The sequence below is a fragment of the Sapajus apella genome, unplaced genomic scaffold (genome assembly GCF_009761245.1).
Source record: "Sapajus apella isolate SASKATOON/1434 unplaced genomic scaffold, GSC_monkey_1.0 scaffold6, whole genome shotgun sequence".
Lineage (NCBI taxonomy): Eukaryota > Metazoa > Chordata > Mammalia > Primates > Cebidae > Sapajus > Sapajus apella.
In genome coordinates, this window is record NW_022436946.1 from 53,129,316 (window position 1) to 53,150,590 (window position 21,275).

A 21,275-nucleotide genomic window follows, 5' to 3' on the forward strand; every position below is an offset into this window, starting at 1 on the left:
CCTGCTGTTTCAATTGAATGTGGAGTCATTTTCCTTTGTAAGTAATTTTATTCTACCTGTGGATTGCTGTACCCCATTTTAATGGTGGCTGTGTCTCATCAGCCAGGAAAACGCGTCTATTCATTACAAGTTCACTAACTGTTTAGCAGCTTTAATTAATGATCAAAACGTTCTCAGTGAGACTTAGACGTAAGGTCTCATAAGTTGAAAAGTATTACAATTACACTTTCTTCAGTGAAATTCAACCCAATTTATTCAAAATCTTAGAACAAAGCTTGGCAGTGGTTAAGAAACTACTGATAACAAATAAGCTCTCAATATTTTTTCATACTTTTACTAGCAGAGTAGTTTGCTTTTACACTTCCTTTCTTTTTATCTGCATAAGATGTAATTAATTATACAGAATTTCAACTCTCATTGTAGAGAGCTAGAAACCATATGTAATTGTTCCTAATAGCTTGGATTCTTTTCCTGTTTAGCAGCCTAGGAACTTCTTTCTGGGAATCAAAAAACTGTCATGCCGAGTTGAACAGGATGCAAATCTGGCCTGAAGTTTTCTTAGAATTGCTCTAATAACATGTACTGTTTCTCTACTCCTCAGGTTGCCATTAGGAATAAAAGCATATTATCTCAGTAGGATGCTGTTATCTCTCCGGTTACACAGCCCGCCTATAGACAGGGTCTGGCTTAAATCAGGAACCTGAAACAGTGTGAGACCACATGGACAGAGATAATAATGAAGGGACTCCCAGTTTACATAACCTGGTTAAGAACAGGCAGTTCTGAAAAGAAAATATGGTTAAATTTTACTACCTACTTTCCTGTATAGAGAATTGCATTAAATGTGTCCTTACTACATGTATTTTTAACATTAGAATTTTCAGAGTTGTATTTTTCAAAGGTTTTTTTCAACTATGTATCTAGAAGAATAAAATTTAAAGAAGTAATATACTTTAGAGTTACTCAGATATTTAATATGCAATATACAATCATATTTGAGTAATCCCTCCTTTCTTTTCTTTCCTTACTTGCCGTCTTTCTTTCTAGTGTCCTTTATTTTACTAAAAATTAATATGTATTATAAGAAAAATTAATGACTGAATAAGATTGGAAACACAAAATTAAGCAAGAACATTCATAAATTAAGTTACATAATTTAAAAATGCATATCATAGTCTCTCTGTAGTCATTAAGGATAGAAAATTGACAACGAGTTTCTTAGCAGCCATTAAAAAGAGGCTCATTCATTAAAACCAGTACGAAATAAGTATGACTCCTCTGGGAAACGAAGTGTGAGAAACATTTCTCCCTGTAGATTATCATAAAAGGACTCTGTATTATGTAGTGAGTGAACTGGATTTCTTAAAAATGCCCTTGTTTTTAATGTAACAATATGTTCTACAGGGATCAATGTAAACTAAAAATAGAATGCAGATAAATCAGTTCTGCAAAACATGAGAATAATGCAGTCTTGATACAAAGGTCTCAAGTTTAGAATATAGAAGGAAGAACTGCAAACTGGAAAGCCATAGGCCAAGTTTGGCAACAGATCTTTCAGTTGCCATTTTTGTTTAGTTAGTTTGAATGCCTGGGAATGAGTGTTTCTCAAACTAATTGAAGTAAAGTACTAGTTTTGTTTTAAAATTCTTATCCATCAATAATTTTGTAAAAAATACTGAGAAATAAATTACTACAAAAATGTATTTAAAAAGACTTAAAAATAGAAATAGGGTATTTAAATTTGGGGCTAATTTCACTAAAACAATGGTCAATTCTCCAAACTGTACCAATTAACATAACTAAGTTTTTGATGAATAGTAGATGGAGCGGGTCAAAGATATGCTTCCTTATAAATTGCCAGGGAATAAATATTCTGTGGCTTCATTGAAGGATACATTCTCTGTTAGATAATTACTCTTTGGTTGTGGGCAGATAATCTTTTACTAGGCCAGTTTGCGACACTGGGCCACGATCTCGGGGTCAGTCACCCCAAGCCTACCTAAAGATAAGTTCTTTCAGTATATGATTACTACTCTGACTCCAATACTTAATAGCTTCAGCAAACCATGCAACTTCTCTGAATAATACTTTTCTTACCTACTAATCTGTCTCAAAAGCATTTGTCAATAACTCTTCAAAGATAGGGTTAGATTAAGATTATTCAGTTTAACAAAGATTTTATTAATATAGATGTGTGTCAATACTTTGGAATGATACAAAATGTTATTTGCCAAAATTAGATTGTTTACACACATAAACTCCAATGTTCAAATTGCAAAGAATTAAAAATATGTGAAATAATCATCTCTAGGCACTGTTAGAAAGTGCCTAATATGTAGACCTACCTAATGGGACTTCTCTCATTCTTTCACTCATGATTTTTTAAAAATCAGGTTTATTGAGATAGGATTTGAAAACTGATTATTAATCTTTTTAAATTGGCAAGTTCTATGAATTTTGACAAAGGCCTACAAACCATCACTGTATATCAAGATATAGCACAGTTCATCACCCCAAAATCTTCCTTCTTGTCACTTTAAAATTAGTCTCAACTTCACACCCTAACCCCTGGAAACCACTGATATGTTTTCTGTTCTTAGGTGTTTTATTTTTTTTTTTTAATGCCGTATAAATGTAATTGTGCAGCGTGTGGCTTTTTGAGTGCATTTTTTCACATAAGTAGTATGCTATTGTATAAATATATCAGCTTGTTATTTATTCAGCAGTTGATGGACATTTAGGTTTTTTCTAGTTTTTGGCAAGTCTGAGAATTCATTTACACTTAAATATTCATTATAAGTTTGTATGTAGAAACACATGTTCATTCTACTTGAGTAAATACCTAGAAATGTTATTGCTGGATCATACGGTATTTGTATTTTTAACTTTATAAGGAACTATAAAACAGTTTTCCAAAATGGTAGTACTGTTTTGCATCCCTTCCAGCAATGTTCCAGTGTTCCAACTGCTCCACATTTTCACTCGGACTTGGTAAGGTCATTATTTTATTTGTTTGTTTTGTTTTTGTTATGTTCTATTAGGTCTGCAGTGGTATCTTACTCTGATTTTAGTCTGCTTAATTTTCTTAGTGATTACCAGTGTTGAACATCTTTTCACATATATTTTTTGTAAACCATACATCTACATTGTTGTTCAAATCTTTTGCAACTTGTTTCATTGGGTTATTTGTTTTTTGATCATTGAATTGTGAGAATTCTTTATGCATCCTGTGTATCAGTAGTTTATCACATGTATTTTGAAAATATTTTCTTTGATATTCTATTGTTATTGGGTGGACTATCCTCTACTTATCAGTTATGTCAAATTGGTTGGTGATGTTGTTCAGGCCTTCTATATAGTTACTGATTTCTGCTTGTTCTATTAATTACAGACAGAGTAGTTCTGGTCATCAGAAAAACCCACAGTTGTAAATTTCTCTTTCTATCCTTTCAGTTTGATCAATTTTACTTCTTGAATTCTGAAACTCTGTTCTTAGCTGCACACATATTTGGAATTGTAGTTGGTAAATTTACCCACTTATTGTAGAATTTGTGATAATATTTCCTTTCACTTCTCATCTTCAACTTGATCTTTCCTGCATTTTCAATTATTCTGCTGTAATTCACCATCCTTTCATGCAGATTGTTCACTATTTCCGATTAGGTTCTTTAATATATTAATCATAGTCCCTGTTTGATAATTTCAATTCCTGGATCATCTCTAAGTCTGGTTTTGTTCATTGCTTGGACTCTTGACAATGGTTTCTTTTTCCTTAAATTTTCATATATCTCATAATTTTTTAATTAAATGTCAAATACTGAGTGCAAAATAATTGGGAATGACGCCAATCATTTATACCTAGAAACAGTATACTTTTGCTACACTAAAACCATTAGTTTGGGGCTTGAGCTAATCTAGTCAAGAGCTGACCTCTATGGTGCCAAAGACTTCACATTCCTATAGCCTTGTGCTTAGGAAATGGGATGAGAACTTGAATAGACTGAGATTTTGTGCTTTACTTGGTGTAGCAGCCAATCCCTTACTCTGCACCTGTATTACTGAGGGGCTCCCTCCTGTCTCCCACCCTGCTTCCGATATTTCTCATAAGTACCTGGTGAAAGTCCACATAAATGCCCCAGTGGGTGACATCAAACTACCCTTGTGTCAGAGGTTACCAGAGTTTAAAACTGTTAGTCAGTCTTTAGCAATTTTTAATAATTTTAAATTTTTTACAAAATTTCTTGTTAGATAATTTAGAAAATGATAATTTTTATCATCACTTGTATGATAGCCAGGTCCTATTCTATTCTCTACCACATATGACGCCATCCCCATGATTCATTTCTCAGTGGAGGAACCTATCATTTACTGAAAATCTAGATATTTGTCTGCCTGGTGAACTCAGTTTTACAACAGGTTTAACAAGAGTTATGGTTTTGTAGTTCATCTGGCTTTCTCTTTTTAGGGTAGGATTAACACCCCTTCCAGTTTTGTTCATCCTGGTTAAAAGACGAACTCCTTTTGCTCATCTGTTTTAATTCTTGTGGAAAAAATTTATACCACTCTGACTTAATAATTATTAAAATAAATAGCTTCTTTTCTAAGTGTTTACTTCATATTGTCATGGAAAGCACGATTCTAATTAGCCCTTCAGTGCTCATTATACACTTCTTCCTGCATTACTATATAATATTCTGAAGGATCCAAAATTCTCCTAGTTGCTGATTATCGAATTGGATTATCTAATTGTCACTTGCTAATTGTCTAATTCAGAAATAGACTCATTTTATTTGTTACAAACTGAAATGGTTATGTCTTCTTGAATTCTTAAGTATGGATAAATACATAACATTTATTGAATGAAAATTAACAGTGCCAATGTTTTAAGGATTTCTACATATTATCTAATTCCACATTCAAAATAATTATGCAAAATTTCAACATAATAGGAAATAGAGTCTTAGATATACTAAGAAATTGGACTTTTCTCTCAGCTAAATAGTTGATATTAAGACATTGCTCAATTAAATACATTAAATGTTACTTAAAGTTTAATTAAGCATTACTTTGCCATTAAAAGTAATGGCCAAAACCACAATTAGTTTTGCACCAATCTAATAGTTAACTCAATTAACAGGTGAGAATTTTGAATCCAGTTATATTTGGTTACAACTCTGTGGGTTTTTTTTTTTTTTAATAATGCAGTGTTTCCATGAAACCCTGTTATAACATGAGTAAATATTTGTCTTTATTATTCTAAAACTTCCTACTTTGCCCCTCTTCTCTCTACAGTATTTATGTTCTCTTATTATCCAATATCTTCCTCTTTTCTTCTGAACAAGATTGCTACTGTCATCCTCCAAGCAAGCCAGTTTTGACCTTCCACGCTTCCCATAAAAACATACCTGTCTTGCGTTTGATTCACTCCAAACATTTCATTTTCTGAAATGACACACGTGTTTTATAAGTTCTAACGTATTCACCAGTTAATGTTGGTATTAAATAACAACACAATATAGGAACAAAACGGTTACCAAAAATCTGTTTTTTTATGAAGAAAACAACAAAACATTGGTTAATAAAAATCCAATAATTTAGAATTGTTGAATTTCCAAAATGGCTCTGGAACAAAAGCAGAAAAATACAGCCCTTGAAATGAACTGAAGATACAGCCAGCTCTTGCATAACTAACAAATAGAGAGTAAGAGCCAGAGAACCTATCACTTTATCTGATCCTTCAAGTTCACTGCACAAAAGGAAAGAGCAACTGTCCCTTAGAGATAGTCCTTTTGTTTATGTTTTTGTTGTTTTTAGAATATGAGTTAGCAATAAGAGTCAGAAGAAATTGGAAAATTTGAGATAAAAGAAAGGGGAGAAGTGCACCAGATTTCAGGGTTGGCAGCACTGGTGGTAACAATAGTGATTAGGTGGGTAGTGACAGAAACCGCAAAGGTAGGTAGGAGCAGCAGACATCTATCTGAACTCAAGAGAAAAAAAAAATTGGAAATAAAGAAAGAACATCTGTGCATCGGGGCAGAGAAAGGAACTTGTATTCATCTTCAGTCTACCTCTTTGAAAAAGGGGAAAGGCGAGAAGCTTTGAAATTTCTAATGCAGGGTTAGAATGGAAGTCAATTCTGGATAATATAAACCAGCGACTGCAGACCTTTTGATAATTAAACAAAATCTTACATTTAATTTTGGGACCCTCTCTTCAATGTCTAAAAGCATAGAAGCAATATAAAATCTTAAGGTTTCACTATAAATGCAAAATTATAAATGTTTCAAGATGTCACAAAACTAGGAATAAGCATCAGGATTTGAATATTCACAAGACTATAAGTAAAACGATGGTCATTAAGAAATGTTATAAATTATACCATCCCAAATATTCTATACATCCTCCATTCAGTTATTCCTTGTAGAACATAATTGTCTAAAATATCTGAAAGTAAATTCAAAATTAACAGACAATGTTACTTTCAGTTCCTCTTTACAAGCATTTATTGGATACTCACCATACTTCGGGTGGAAAGCCAGGCACTAGAAGTGCAAAGAGTAATAAGCAACACGGTTTAATTTCAGAGTAATCCAGTCAAGAAAACACATAAATATATAAGGCCAACATGATGTTGTAAAGTCATAAAATTGTACAGATAAACCTGGCAATACAGGAGATGCCTATTGGAGAAGATGACAATTATGCTCAGTCTTGAAAAAATTAAACAAATTAGAGCAGCATTGCACCCTTTTCTTTTGATTATTTAGGAAAATTTCGACACCCTGCAAACTGTAAAGTATCGGAGAAATACTACAGCCATGGGAAACATGTAATAACATATTTTTGCTTAATAATTTTGATTTAAAATACACTACAAGTACACAGAATATATCTTTCATTTATTCTGTGATTTAGGCTCAAATATTTACTTCCTGACATAGAAATTCTCAGTTCTTTAACATGCCCTATGCTGTAACCTATAAAGTCAGGAGTAATTAATCAGGACTCTAATATTGCAGTTTAAATACAATATATTTGCTCCAAAAACTTCCTTCTCATTTTCTATCTTAGTGAGAGGTTCATCAATCTCAGGTAACAAAAGTTTCATGCATTCCATTATTAGGAAATAGCAAGAATGAACGTATATCATACCACAGATAAGAAGCCCATCCAAAAGTCACTTATTGAAATCTTTTGTCACTATTGGGAGACAGTTTCTCATGGGTCTTTCACATTTCTACACATCTTATGAAATAATCATTGACTGCTTTTGTTCTGAATTATTTGAAAAAGATGTTTATAAAGCAGACAGCCTTGGAACACAGAAATAGCATCTTCTGGAAGAAAGGGAGGCATGCTTGTTGCCCATCATAAAAGGTTGGCATTCCTTAAATTTGGGATCTTTTTGTTTGTAATGTGTATACTTCATGTTGCCTTGTGGAAACTGGGGCCCAGGGAACCCAAACAAAAATGTTGATATTTTTGCTACTGCTATTGCTGTGAAGATAGCAAGGGGAGAAATGCCAGATGTAGGTGATGGGGAGGAAGGCAGCAAATCACACTGCCACGTGTGTACCTATGCAACAATTTTGCATGTTATTCACATGTACCCCAAAACCTAAAATGCAATAAAATAAATAAATGGGAAAAAAAAAAAGAAAAATAAATTGTCCTTCATCTCTGACCTAGGAGTCTAATGTTTTTCACCACCATCCATTCAATTGTGGTAGGCTTTCATGTTAACTTGTGAGCAGGGATAAATCTCAGACCCTTCAGAGATTTTCATAATGTTAGTGATGGGGATGGGATGCCAACAAAGACATGGCTATCTGGAAAAGGAAAGATGAGAGTCCTGCAGATGTATTAGATATTCAAAGTTAATTTGTTTATGCCATGAACCACCACTGTCACTTGAAACTGATAGTACATATGAAGTCTTTCTTCTTCCCTGCTTTCTGATTCTTCTGTCCCTTTACCGTGACCTCACTTACTTAAAGAGAAGCCTGGCTATGGGTCAGGGTATCTCTAACCCCAATAAGTAGCAAAAGACATATGCACCCATCAAGGAATGTTGAGAAATTTCAGGAAGATAGGTATTTGAGAGAAGTCTGTGGGAATCAGTAGCAAAGATGTTTACCAAATTATATGGGCCACCGGGCCATAGACAGTACTTTACTTTTTTGCCTGTTAATGAGGAGGAATCAAGGAGGTCATTGCAAGCTGAATAACAAAAAAAAAAAAAAAAAAAAAGAAATAGGTAAAATACAGATGGCAGAATTTTCCTCTTTTCCTCTAAGTGGAACAAGTTCCTTGCCAATCTGGATTCCTGTCTCAGACCTGCAGCAATGTAACAACTAATATTAAGATTTGTACTGGGTAGGGAGAAGCTTCTACCCTCTTTCAGACAATAGTTAAGAGTAATGTGTACATATATTGAGTTTGAAAAGGGGAACTCCATAATCAGAAACCAGGTGAATCATTAGAACTTTGGCCCACAATGAAAAGGAGAGGTTATGGAACATATTGCCAATCAAGGAATAATGGGAAATGCTGGGTTATCTTATAGGTAAATCTCTCCTCGGTTCTATCATGCCAACCTTAGATCCATTTGAAAGTAATAAAAAAAAATCAAAGTCTTTTTGTAGTGGGACTTTGCTGCATTAAGGAAGCTTTACTTCTCTTGAGGAGATTTTTCAAAAACAGAAAAACTCCTGTGGAAAATCATAGATGAGGCATTGACCAGTATTTAGGCTCTAAGTGGCCTGGATTGAGTCCAGAATTCTGATAAAATTGACCCACTGGAGAACTGAGAAAGCGATCTAAAGAAATCTAGATAAATTCTTGAGGTTATCAGCACTATGCAGAGAAACTTCCCTATCCTTGATGCTGACACTGGGAGAACTTAAGAGATATAAGATAATGGGGAAGATAATGCCTCAAATTAAGGTGGATTCCTTAAAGTCACCACTGTGTGAACCAAGGTTGAGTCAGCCAGAGGTCATAAATCCCATGCTGTAGCAAAGACAGCAGTGTGTCTGTGGCTTCTGAGTCAAGGGATTCCCAAGGATGAAATAGATGGTGCCAGCCACAGGAGTCCTGCTCTCATTACAGAGTATTGGGTGGGCAACAATATTCCAAATTAATTTGATTATGCCATGAGTCACTGCCATATCACTGAAACTGGGATAGTACATATGAAGTCTCTCTCCTCCCTTGCTCTCTGATTCTTCTGTGCCCCTCTACTATAATCTCAGATTATTTAAAGAGAAACATGAAAGATGTCAAGGTATCCCTATTCCCAGTGGGTATCAAATGACATATGCACCCATCCAACTATGTTGAGGAATTTCAGGAAAATAAGGGAATTAAACTTTTAGGATACCCAAGTCACTTTTTAAACTGGATTTATAGAAAGAAAAAGATCGTCTGATTTAGCTAATTGGGTTTAAACAGGGTTCACAGTGGGAAAGGCAAGCTACATGATGTCATGAATGGAGCCCTTTGGGCCAATTCAATGTGCTGTTGTTTTTTTCTACACCCAATTGTATAGTAATTAATGTATTAAGTGCTTATACTTCATCATCAGTTAAGTGCCTGAGAAGATTATCACAATTGGGAAAGGCAAAATGTAGTGAAGTGCTAATGGGACAGTAAATCACTGTCCTGTCTTCTACTCTGTTTCCTCCCAGATGGTCCAACAAAAACAACATAAAATCTCAGGAGAAAAGAAAATTGCAGCCTTGATTGCGGATTTGAAGGGAACATGGGTGCTAAGAGATGCAATATTTTACTACAACAGCACTGTATGACCAGCGAGACAGAGTAATGAGAGCTAGAAGCTTAGAATGGATTATCACCAATGGAATCAAGCTGTTAATCCCATAATCCCAACAATTCAAGTAATTGAATCCATTGCACAGACTAAACTCTTGGTATGCAGTGTTGGACTGTGCCAATATCAGCTTATTTATACCACTGGCTTCTGAGGACAAAGATCAAGTCACATTCATGTGACATAGCCACCAATATAAATTTGTAGTAACCTCCCAAGTTACTAAAGATTACTCCCAGAGGTGCCTAGGTTCCTCTGCCTTTTGCCATCAGTAGTACATGGGTCATCATAAATGTCCCTACTTTGTATGGTGCAAGGCTTTCTCTATATGGATGATGTCCTGTTAATGGGCCAGTCAGAATCTTTCATTGCAATGGTCTGGACTGTGGTGTTATCACACTTCTATCAACCATGGCAGCTGATAAGTTCTGACAAAATTCAGGATTCTGATTGTCAAATAAAGTTTCTTGGGTCTATATGAACAGTTTCACAATGTTCAATTTTTCTGGTAGTCAAATAAAAACTGCTGTCTCTTCATACACAACAAACAAAAAATGTTCAGCATCTTATTGAAAACTTTGGGTATTGGAGATGATATGTTCCTCACTTGAAAGTTCTACTGGGCCTTCTATATTAGTTGGTCCAAAAAGTCAGCATAATTTGAATGAAGCATAAACCAACACTGTATTAGCAAGCTGTGACCTTCTCTTTACATTTGGAGTCTCATATCCCTAATTAACCTGTGAGCTACTAGTTTCTGTGACTAATGATTTTTCTGATTGGAGCGCCGAGAAAATGTCAGCAGCTTCCATTCACAGAGCCCTTTGGGATGTTGGACAGATCACCCCCTTAACATTCAGGATATACCCCTACTAGGTACACCTCATTTGAAATGCGGCTATTATCTTGCTACTGGACTCTTGTCAAAACTGAATGCCTGATCCTGAAGACCTTATGACTGCCTGGCATGCTATTTTCATGCTTATGTGTGGTGTGCCAAATAAGATTCAATGACTAACAAAGGTAAAAAGGGGTCCTATGAATCTTGCTTATCAAAAGGAAAGAGCATATGCCAGCTTATAGCTCACCCAGCTTCCAGTGGCATCTCAGCTTTACATGAAAAAATGGTTCACTCAACTGTTGCAAGTGCCTTAAATTTAACTCTCTGCCAGACCTGCCATCCCAGACCAGACAGCTCTGACCATGATTTGATCTATATTCACCTTAACCATAGCAAAAAAATCTATTGGAAATAGCAGGAGACGGTCCCGGCTTCTGTATTTCCCATACAATACCTGTCAACACCTCCAGATGTATTTCCCACTCCCATTTCTGTAACTCTTGCTTAACCAATCAGTGCAGACGGGAAAAAAAAAAAAAAAAAACAGCACCATTAAGCTGTTGGTGTAGACAAATAGGACAAGTTGGATTGACTGCCTTCATGCAGTCTCTTCAAAAGAAGGAATACAATCGGTTACTCATACTTAACTTAGTGGGTTAAATTAATTTCAGACCCTTTAGGACTCTTGAAAGTTAGCAGGAGTTGACTAGTAAAATAGCTGTTGTCTCCCTCCCACGTCAGGACAGTGAAACCTCATTATCATCAATACCTATGTCTTGTAGCTTATCTCTTGTCAAAGATTTCCCCATTTTTCCCTGAAGCTCTCTAATCATATTACCCATGAAACTCAGTCACTTTCTTTATACAAAGAATGTCATGAAAACATAAAGTAGTAAAGGATTCATAAAACAGTCAACAAGTTAAGTGGAATATTATTCCCTCTCATGTAAAAATTGAATACTTTAATTTTGTCTTTTGTTAAACCAACAATGACCATAGATGAACGAGATCCTTCATGGGCATAAGCTATTCCTACTATAGCATAATTCAGGCACCTTCAGAAGCTGTTTGGGGCCACTATTTTTGCTATAACATGAGTATTATAAACTTTGCCTGGTTATAAAAGTAACTGTCCAGTCCATGTTCTAGGTCAGATGACATGTAATACTTGCTATTGAAATGCTGCCTCATGCTTCTCCCAAATTACTTCATGAATATATATTTTATCATCCCAACTATATGTCATCTTCCTTTTCTATCACTGAATTGCAACTATTCAATAAATATTCATCGGAGTAAATAAGATATAGATAATTTAAATTACCTTTTTAAGGTGGTCTATCTTATTAAAGTGGTTTTTAAGCTTTTGATTACAGAATAGATATTACATATATTGTTCATAGCCTCCTTCCCTGCATCCTCTGCATGTACTTCCCTGTGAATATTCCTGGAAGATATGAGTTTCTTAAAAGGTAAACATTTCCTACCTAATTAAAGGTATATACTTAGTTACATTTTCATTAAAAGATTTGCCCTATGACCTCCAAGGACTGAATCAACAACTGGATTTGTTAGTTTGGAAGTGTCTATGTTCAAAAACTCTGTCAGAGTTAAACATAATGTAGACAGCAATGAAAACTTGCTTTTTAAAAGGAACTAAATGATTTTTGTCATCAAGCCTTAGCCACAGCATGTCTAGATCCATGTTACATAAGACAGATTTTTACTCATTTTTGGTCTTTTTGAGTTTTTCCTGGACACCCTTGTTCAATAACAAGGTGACATCCCCAGGTTAAAGCAACTGGTATCTCATTGCATCTTTCTATTTATTCTTACTGGTTTCTCCAGTTAAACTCTAAGCTGCTTGAGGTCAAAGTTTAAATCGTATTTATTCTTGTTCCTGATATCATCACTTCAGTTCTTGCCCCATAGGCCCTCAATAAAGGGAGGCTGAATTACACTCCAAAGAAACTATGTCATAGGAGCCTTAGAGATGTAGTTTTCCTTTCAGTCAAATCTGCATTTAATGCATTGTAAGAAGACCAGTGCCTAAGATCAATACCTCAGCTTTTGAACAGGCCACCCACCAGTACAAGATCACAGATTCCCCTAGCTTACATCAACTCAGGCACGTTTGGATAATGCAGTGTTGTTTCAGAAAATGTAATTGAGATATCGAAATATGTCACCATGTTATTCTTCTTAGATGAAATGATGGTCATGAGCCATCATCACCAAGAATATATTTGAGAGCTTATTTTTTTACGCAGTAATGATGATGGTTTCCCATTGATTTAGTCATTCACTTTCATTGATCCCTCTGGCTATCAGTGAAGAAAAAGCTAAAATTTCCAGAATTTTCATGTCTGAGCTTGAAACTTTGTGAAACAAATTTACCTTCCTTGACCACCTGAGCTATTCACAGTCTATGGAGGTAAAAATTAAAAAATAAGCATGTGAATACAACACTTTCTCTGTGATGACATAAATATTATCAGCATGGAGATGAAACTATAAGTGTATTTAGTTTACAGAAACTAAATCTGTTTTTTAGGAACACTTTTCAGTCAATTGTCTACAAAAGTTTATATGGAAGTATCCATGGCACGCTATTAACTTAAAAAACCTTACACTGCATAAGTGAGAAACGTGTAATAAAAATTGTGAAAAAATGTTAAAAGATTTTTAGCTGGGCTAGTTGCAGTTAAATTTTTAAATATTTCCCAAGCTTTAGCCTGAAGGTAGGAGTAAATGGAAAAGTCTGGTTGACTGGTTACCTTCAACTACAGTGTGTTGGAAGACTAAGCATTGAGATGATCCTTGAAGAAGCACAGGTCTTTTATTTTATTTTATTTTCAGATTTTTTAACATTAAAACTGACTTCTCCTTTATTGACGTCTTAAAAGAAGTGGAAAATGGGTTTTATTTTATAGAAAGACAAATACAGCATGGAGTCTGGAGACTAGGATTTGAATTCTGTTTCTGTTAACTACTTTGAAACCTTGAGCAAGTCATTAGTAGAGTTATAGAAATTGAATGCTCTCTATATGTCTAATCAACATCTGAATTCTGTGCATCCTTCTATTAAGAATGCCAAGCATTCCATTTGTAGCTAAATGAATACAATTGTATTTTACACATTCAGTTACGGGTAAAAATCACAGAATTTAAATGTTTCTCTTAGGAATTTTAATCATACATTAGAGTTTATTTATGAGAGTATCACTTTATAGTATTTATGTAAAACTTTGGATGAATTATCATGCTTGTTTTGAAATGTTCATTTTACATAGTTGCTCTTTGAGAATGCATTTTGCTAAATACTCCTTCCTTAATGCAAGATAGAAAGCAAAATTATGATCATTTATGTAGTAATTTGACACAAGTGCTATTTGGGGATTATTTGAATTTATAAAATTTGTATTTTATAATACAGAGACAGGAATTTATCAATAAAATGCAAATATTTATAAAATGTAATAATATATCCACCACAATGAAAAAGCAAATATGAGAAATACATATTAAAGCATAAAAATATTGTATGTGGTTATTACTTGACTCAACCTTCTCGCCTTCATAAGACACTAAATTGTTTAGCTCTTTATCTAATAATTTAGTTTTAGGTATGTGTGAAGTGTGAGTATGTGTGCTTTTTTATTCAAGGTATTTTTTTTTTGCAAATTTGTGTGGAATTTTATTTTGTTCAATTCATCAATTAGATTACACAAAATAGTTTCCCTGTGATGCTCACATTTTACTAAATAAAATCAATAAAAAATTTTACTTTTAAAAACTTGTATTTTTATTGCTATAATTAAGGAACTATTTCCTAAAATTCAAGTGGGAAAACAGTTGTTTTTCCCAATGCCAAAATAATAGAACTTGTATTTATTTACCCTAACTTGATTAAAGAATTTAAGCCAGTATCCGTCAGTCGGAAGCCTTTCCCTCTGTCTTTTCCTTCCTGCAGCTTTCTCTTCCTCAGCCATTCTTTCTTTTCATCACACACAAGGTAAAACATGGTTTCACAAGTAACAGTCAACTAATGGCAACTTGTTGATGGAATAATCTAAATAATTTCCGTAATTTTACATTTTTCTTCATAACGTTTAATTTATATTTAACATTGCAAATATTTAATTTAAACCCATCATCCTCTAGGTGGCATATAATTATGAGCATTATAAGATACAGTTCAATGGCACTCAAAGATATGCCATTCCAGTATTGGTGTGCCTTATCTCCCCATATGTTATATTTAACTGTTTAGCCTTTCTTACCAGTGACAATGACATTAAATCCTGACAGATATTCTTGACTTTCAGCTCACCAATAATTCCTTATAGAAATTCCTGCCATAGTTTTTGAGAGACTAGTTATTTGCATTGTCATAGATAATTCTGAGACCTTGTTAATATTTTCACGTTAATTGGAATTATGTTAGAATACATTGACTTTAATGTATCATTAACATAATTATAGGCAATAACTGATCAAAGTCAGTATAACTCCTTGCTTTTAATTTAGGGTGTATCAATTCCAATACAGATTAATTACTGTTGGACATAATGTACATAGCAATCACCCCACTGTTACCCAAATGTTAAACATATGTAGGGAAACAATCAAATAACCTTTTGGTTTAGCTCCTGGCTTATCTACTATCCTCACGTCATGGCCACACATGAATATTTGCAGTAACTTCAAGTTTAAATACAGTTTTGAACGTTCTTAGTCAAGCCCTAAATTTAACCAACTAAAATTTTCAAATTTAGAAAACCAACAATAAAGTCAGTATTCATAGCCCATCTTGACTTTTAATGTAGCTATCCACATGTACTTAAAACCACCCTTTCTCGGTGGACTTGCTCAGTGTATTTCTGCCTATGTCTACACAAAGGGAAATAAAAGCTCAGATACAGTTTGAATTAAAAGAAACCAACAAAAATTCCCGACACTGGAGAAGGTAAGATTTTAAGGCAATAAAGGCAATATTTGCTGACAAATTCCCTAGATAATAGCTCAACTTTCCCTTCCTATTTTTTGTGTAGCCGGAGACTTGCTCCTTTAAGGTGAAGGAGGGTACATCTCTCTCCACCAAGTGCAAGAGCAAGAATGACACTTTAATTCATACACCTCTCGAATTATAGTAATAATAATCCCGGAAAATTTATATCAACACACTACATTCCTAAATGGAGCATCTTTTAAAGTTTCTAACATTTATTTCTGGATATTCTTATCCGTATTGCTTAGAACACAAGCCCTATGACCAAGGGTTCCATGTAGTAGAATGTCATGTTGAAATGAATGCATTTTCATCATTTCTCTAAAAAATTAAACAATAAATTGTGTGGGGTAGTTTTGTTTTTAAGATTTCCACACGTGGGAAATTGAGAGTACACACTTTATTATTTAAATGCTTTCTCCCGATGTTCACTTATTCCTCCATCCCCATTGTTCATATTCATTCATTGAACACAACTCTATTTTCTCTCACTCCAACTAGAAATAATAAAATGGTAAACATGGTTTCAGAAGAAACGGCTACTGCCCTAAGAAAACTTCTGCAAAATACCGAACAGAAATAGCGTCTGGTGCTAAGATACTACACAACTCCTGAAGCACCCAGGTAGGGCAGGGGCTTCCTGGTACAACGTTTTCTAATCCTCCTATATCCCTCTATTAGCCACTACACCTAAAGAAAAATAAGAGCTTTGGCTTATTGCAGTTTCAAAGAAGATTTTAAAGGGTAAGTTTGGTGCTACTCTCATATCCTTCAAAAAAAAAAGCGTCTTATCCTCAAGAGTTGCTGAGCTTTTGATAGTGTGGTTGCTGAAAGAGATTCACCACCCAGACAGGTCCTCCGTTCTTAGCCTGCAAGTAAGATAAATTCCGCAGGAACAGGTAAAATAGGTGTGTTTTCCTGTACTCAGCTAAGACGCCTCTCAATGAACAGAACAAACCTAAACAATGCAAATAGTTCGGCGCTTTAAAACAACAATAACAAAAAGTTTGGTTCCCAAGGGTTTGCTTTTTGGTCTTTATTTTTTCATGCTTAATCATACCCTGAACAGCCCAGGTGCTGGAACACACAAAGTAATTGTAAGAAGCCAGGATCACAGCGTGTCTGTGTCAATTTCCTGAGGTGACTGTCAGAAAATCTGGAAAGGCACCATTGTGCCGAGGGAATGAGGTCAGAATTCACTGGGAATAAATACGACGGGACAGTGGGGCTCGAGAGCCTGGCTTTGGGAAAGGAGGGAAGGTGGGTCAGGGCGGACTTTGTGGGGAAGGCTTTGTCAGCGCGAAATCGGGTGAAGGGTGGCAGATGGGGGCGTTTGCGCACTGGCATAGGGGGAAACGCAGGGACGGTAAGGGTAGAGATGACCCTGTTTGAAGTGACCAGAGGTTCGAGGCCGTCTACTGCTGCTAGTGTGGGAGCCTGGGGGCTGGAAGGTGAGGCGGGACTGCGAGCTCCAGGCAGCTGAGAGGGAGAGGGGTTCAGGTTGCCAGCAGGTGGAGTTGAAATCAAACATCCCCTTGGGGACCACGGAGCAGCACCCTCCCTAGACCCTCTGCCCGGAGGACGGGGATTCACAGCAGGTGGTTTGGGGTGCCTCCCAAATCAAAACAGGTTCTCTCCGCGCCAAGCTTTGACGCCCGACCCCCTGCAATCTCCCGCCTACTCACCGGTCCTAGGGGTAAAGCGCCATCCGGGGAGCGCGCGAGGGCTGCGCGGCGCAGGAGGCAGGCAGGGCCAGGCGGCGGTGGCGGCGCTGTCCTAAGAGCGGGACTGGAGCCGGGGGACACCGAGGCGGCGACAGCGGCAGGGGCGCCGGGAGCTGCAGGAGAGAGCAGTGAATCTGGAGCTGCTGCGCCGCGCGCGCTCTCTGCCCATCTCCGGCTTCGCTGAAGCTGCTACAGCTACTGCCGCTGGAGGGGAGGGAGGCGGGGGGAGGGGAAGAGGCACGCGGTAGGGAGGGGCGGAAGAGCAGGGAGGGTGGGGGGTGAGCAAGGGGAGAGGGGGAGACGCTCGCCCAGAGTTAAGGGGGTGGGGAGGGAGGAGCACAGGAGCCCAGAAAGGTCCCCACCAGATGAGCTCGGGGAGGGGAAATCGAAGATGAGGCAGTGGGTCTCTCCTCCGCCCTCCTTCTACCCCACCTTCCTTCCCCCTTCGCGCCCTTTCCTTGGGCTCTTCCTTTCTTGGCTCAGGCTGGGGGTTACCCAAGCTTGGCAGCAGCCGCGGCTTCACTGCGCGGGTGCAAGTGCTGAGTCCGGGAGGCAGCGGCTACAGCTCTAGGCGCCACCGGCCTGTGGCACCTGTGCGCGCACCCCGCCGCCCGCTCCACTGCGGCGGCTCCTGGACCCGGATCCGTAGCCTGTCGCCCTCCTTCTCTCACCTTTCTGGACAGATTATGATCCTACATGTGCATCCATGGCATCTGTATAGTCCCCCATTGCTGTTTGTTTCCCTGGGCGCTCTTTGGCACCGGCTGTCCCACCAGAAGGCGCCAGCAGGGAGCTCAATGCCGGCAATCATCGCCTGCCCCTAGGAGCTGTTGCCTGGGGCACGGGTGGACAGCTACCGAGGTAAAAAAAAAAAAAAAAAAAAAAAAAAAGAAATATATACATATATCGTTTTGACCCAATTGCCTCAGACTGTGTCCTCAGTGATCTGGGAAGGTTGTAAGTGTGAAGGGCATAGTGACTGAAAGTCCATTACCTTCTGTCTTGGTTTCCTTCCTCCCTTTTCTCTACATCCTAAAAACCTAGGGATCTAAAGATCTCTAGATCTCGTTATCACAGAGCTTTTTATTTCCCCCTGCATTTCCTAGGGTTGGTCCCGCTTTCCTATTGTGGATTTTCGTTTGCTCTATTAGACTCTAAATAGGTCCTGTATATTCGCAAACTACAAAGAGGCACATGCAAATAGATACTGTACTGAGGGCAGATACACGCACGAGATAGAGAGGGTGAATCAACACAGATTCAGTAAATATAAAAACAACTGTGACATTATTAACTGATTTCCATGAGCCATAATTTTATTTTATAATTTTCACGTCGTAATTGGGGATAGACAGGGAGCAAGCAGATTATGTGTCTAAAAAATATGACTAGAAAAAAAAAGTCTAGTAAAACTCTCCTCAAATAACATGGCACATGAAGTGAGCTAATTACTCCCAGACATTCCTAGGAGGGAAAGAGATTCTGATTTTGTTTGGCTGGTTGGTTGTGTTGCTTTAAAAATAAAATGAAGTAATCTTTCAGTTGGTGGATTCATTTTTTAAAAAAGCCTAAAGGATCATAGTCTTCAGAATAAATAAAGTAGGCATTTCACTTTACATAAGTGTGTCTTATATAACAAATGTTCTCATATTTTAAAAAGTGCTCTCTTGACTGTAAATGCAATGTAGAAAAACGTTTTCAATTCAATAGGCCATACCTAAATATTGATGAAAACCTCTAGATTTTCCTATATACAGTCACATGAAGGAAAAAAACAATGTAGGAGGTAAAGTATTACTTGATAGACTGGACATTATCAACTTGCTAGAATCTATCCTGTTGTGTATATCTGCTAATGAAAATATTTGATTCAACATCTACCTAATGACCTGAAATAGAGAAGCATCTCCTTATTTAGGGAACAAACATCTAGTTATTCAAATATGCCTCCCTTTTAAAAAGCATGTGTTACTGTCTCCAGAGATCCAAAGGCATCCCATGCTTATTCACCCACTGATATTCTTTCAAAAAAGACCATAGAAAGAAAAGGTTGGCAAAGACCTACTATTCATTCAGCTCACTAAGGCTTCTCAATGGTGCCTATATTACAGAGGTGAACAATAAATTTTGCAAATGCCAGAGGCTACTTGGGCAGGGGATGGTTACCAAGAATTAATTAAATCTCTATTTTCTCATTTCTGTTTAGAATATTTATCATCCCTTCCTTATTAAAGTAATTTACGTTTGAGAGTTTTTACTATTTTCCTCCTACATTTAATTATGAAACTGCAAAGCAATAGCTTGTAGTCTCATTTTATGGTTCTAAAGTGGCAAAGACAAATATGCAAACTCTAATACCTTAAAGCAAAGCAAAGGCAAGGGGTGATGTTTAAAGTAGAGCAAGCAAACTTCTAACTCCTCCCTCCAGCTTACATCCCCTACCACTTGGCCCACCAAAGACTAGAGCAGGATGATAAGAATGGAATGGCATTGAACTCTCCTGCTGAAGGTATTGCACTTCCATTTAGATTCTGAGGCTGGGAGAAAACTTCCCTGTCACCTTTGCTACAGCATTGTCTCTCCCTTTTATATTTCCTTCCCCATCTACATGTCTATTAACTGTTGTACTGTGTTATGCGTTACACCATGGAAAAATTAATTAATAAAATAAAAACTTAATATTAAACACTGACCCTTTGAATTTATTTAGTTTAAAACAAATTCTCATGCTGAAATTTTTCTAAAATAAGAAAGATTCAAAACCCTGTCTTTGAACTGATACTGCATGAGTGCCAGATATTGGTTAGCAAAGGAAATATAATTGCTCTGTTTATTGGACACATATTCAATGAGCACTCCCTTTAGGCAGGCAATGTGTTAGGCCCCAGGGATATCACAGTTAAGAAAATTGCTAACTGTGCCCTTGTGAGACTTAGGAGTCCAGCGATACAATAGAAAAGCTTTATCACTAAGAAAGGTGTTCTAGTAATAATGATGATCGTGATTAATTTCAAGCATAAAGAAGAAATATTTAATAATTAAATTATAGGCATTAAAAAATTAGGAATAAAGGAAGATAGATTATGAACCTCTGCTATAACCAGTTCTTATATGAGTTGTTGAAGAAAAGAGGAAAGTTGAAGGGTTAGTTAAGTAAGTCATATTTGTTGTAGTAACAGAACACAATGGATATTTTTTAGGCAAGTGAAAATTTTGGTGAGTCTTAACTTTAAAAAATAAGCATCTGTTTTTATTCAAAGTGAGAAAACAGAGAATAATAAATGTTTCTGAGGTTGCAGACACTTCTGAAAAATTGTATATATACTATAAGATATGTATGAGTAGCACTGCTGAATATATGAACTGAAGAGGATGAAGAGGATGGCAAAAATTAGTAGTTTTCCTTCTTTCCTTCCAGAGAATGTACCAAAGGAACAAGGAAAGAATCAAAAGAAAGAAAAAAAAAAAAAGCTCACAAATTTTTTTTCAGTAAAATCTTAAGATAGATAATCTGTGGTTTCCAAAATTTGAATATGAGATTCCAGTACTGCTGAGATCAACCAGAAGTCTCAGAAGAGAAAGAAGGAAGGTCAGAGAGTGGGCCAAATGACACCTAATTTGAGAATGAACCAAAAAACAAAACAAAAAACAGCTTTTGGAAAGTGAGACTTTGAGTCAGAAGAACAAAATTGATTTCCATTGGTTACAACAGTGGATTCAGGAAGTGGAATTGGGGTATAGCTGCAAAAGGAGGAAAGAAAGAAACATGACAAGTGTAGAGGACTCAGTTGTGGCTGATCTCAGGAAACCAACGGAAATACAATTCCCGAAGGTCAGTGTCTTACTGTAACTTATGAAACCTGTATT

The 21,275-nt window shown here is 36.5% G+C and overlaps 1 protein-coding gene across 2 annotated transcripts in view; it reads right to left on the reverse strand.

The window, feature by feature from the left end:
* The window catches only part of FUT9 (fucosyltransferase 9), a 182,648-nt gene extending 165,025 nt beyond the window's left edge, over nt 1-17,623 (reverse strand). For both annotated transcript variants that reach the window (XM_032275222.1, XM_032275219.1), the window contains exon 1: nt 17,370-17,623. The gene's annotated coding sequence lies outside the window, so the exon portion shown is untranslated. The remainder of the gene's footprint in view (nt 1-17,369) is intronic.
* Nucleotides 17,624-21,275: the final 3,652 nt, after the last annotated feature.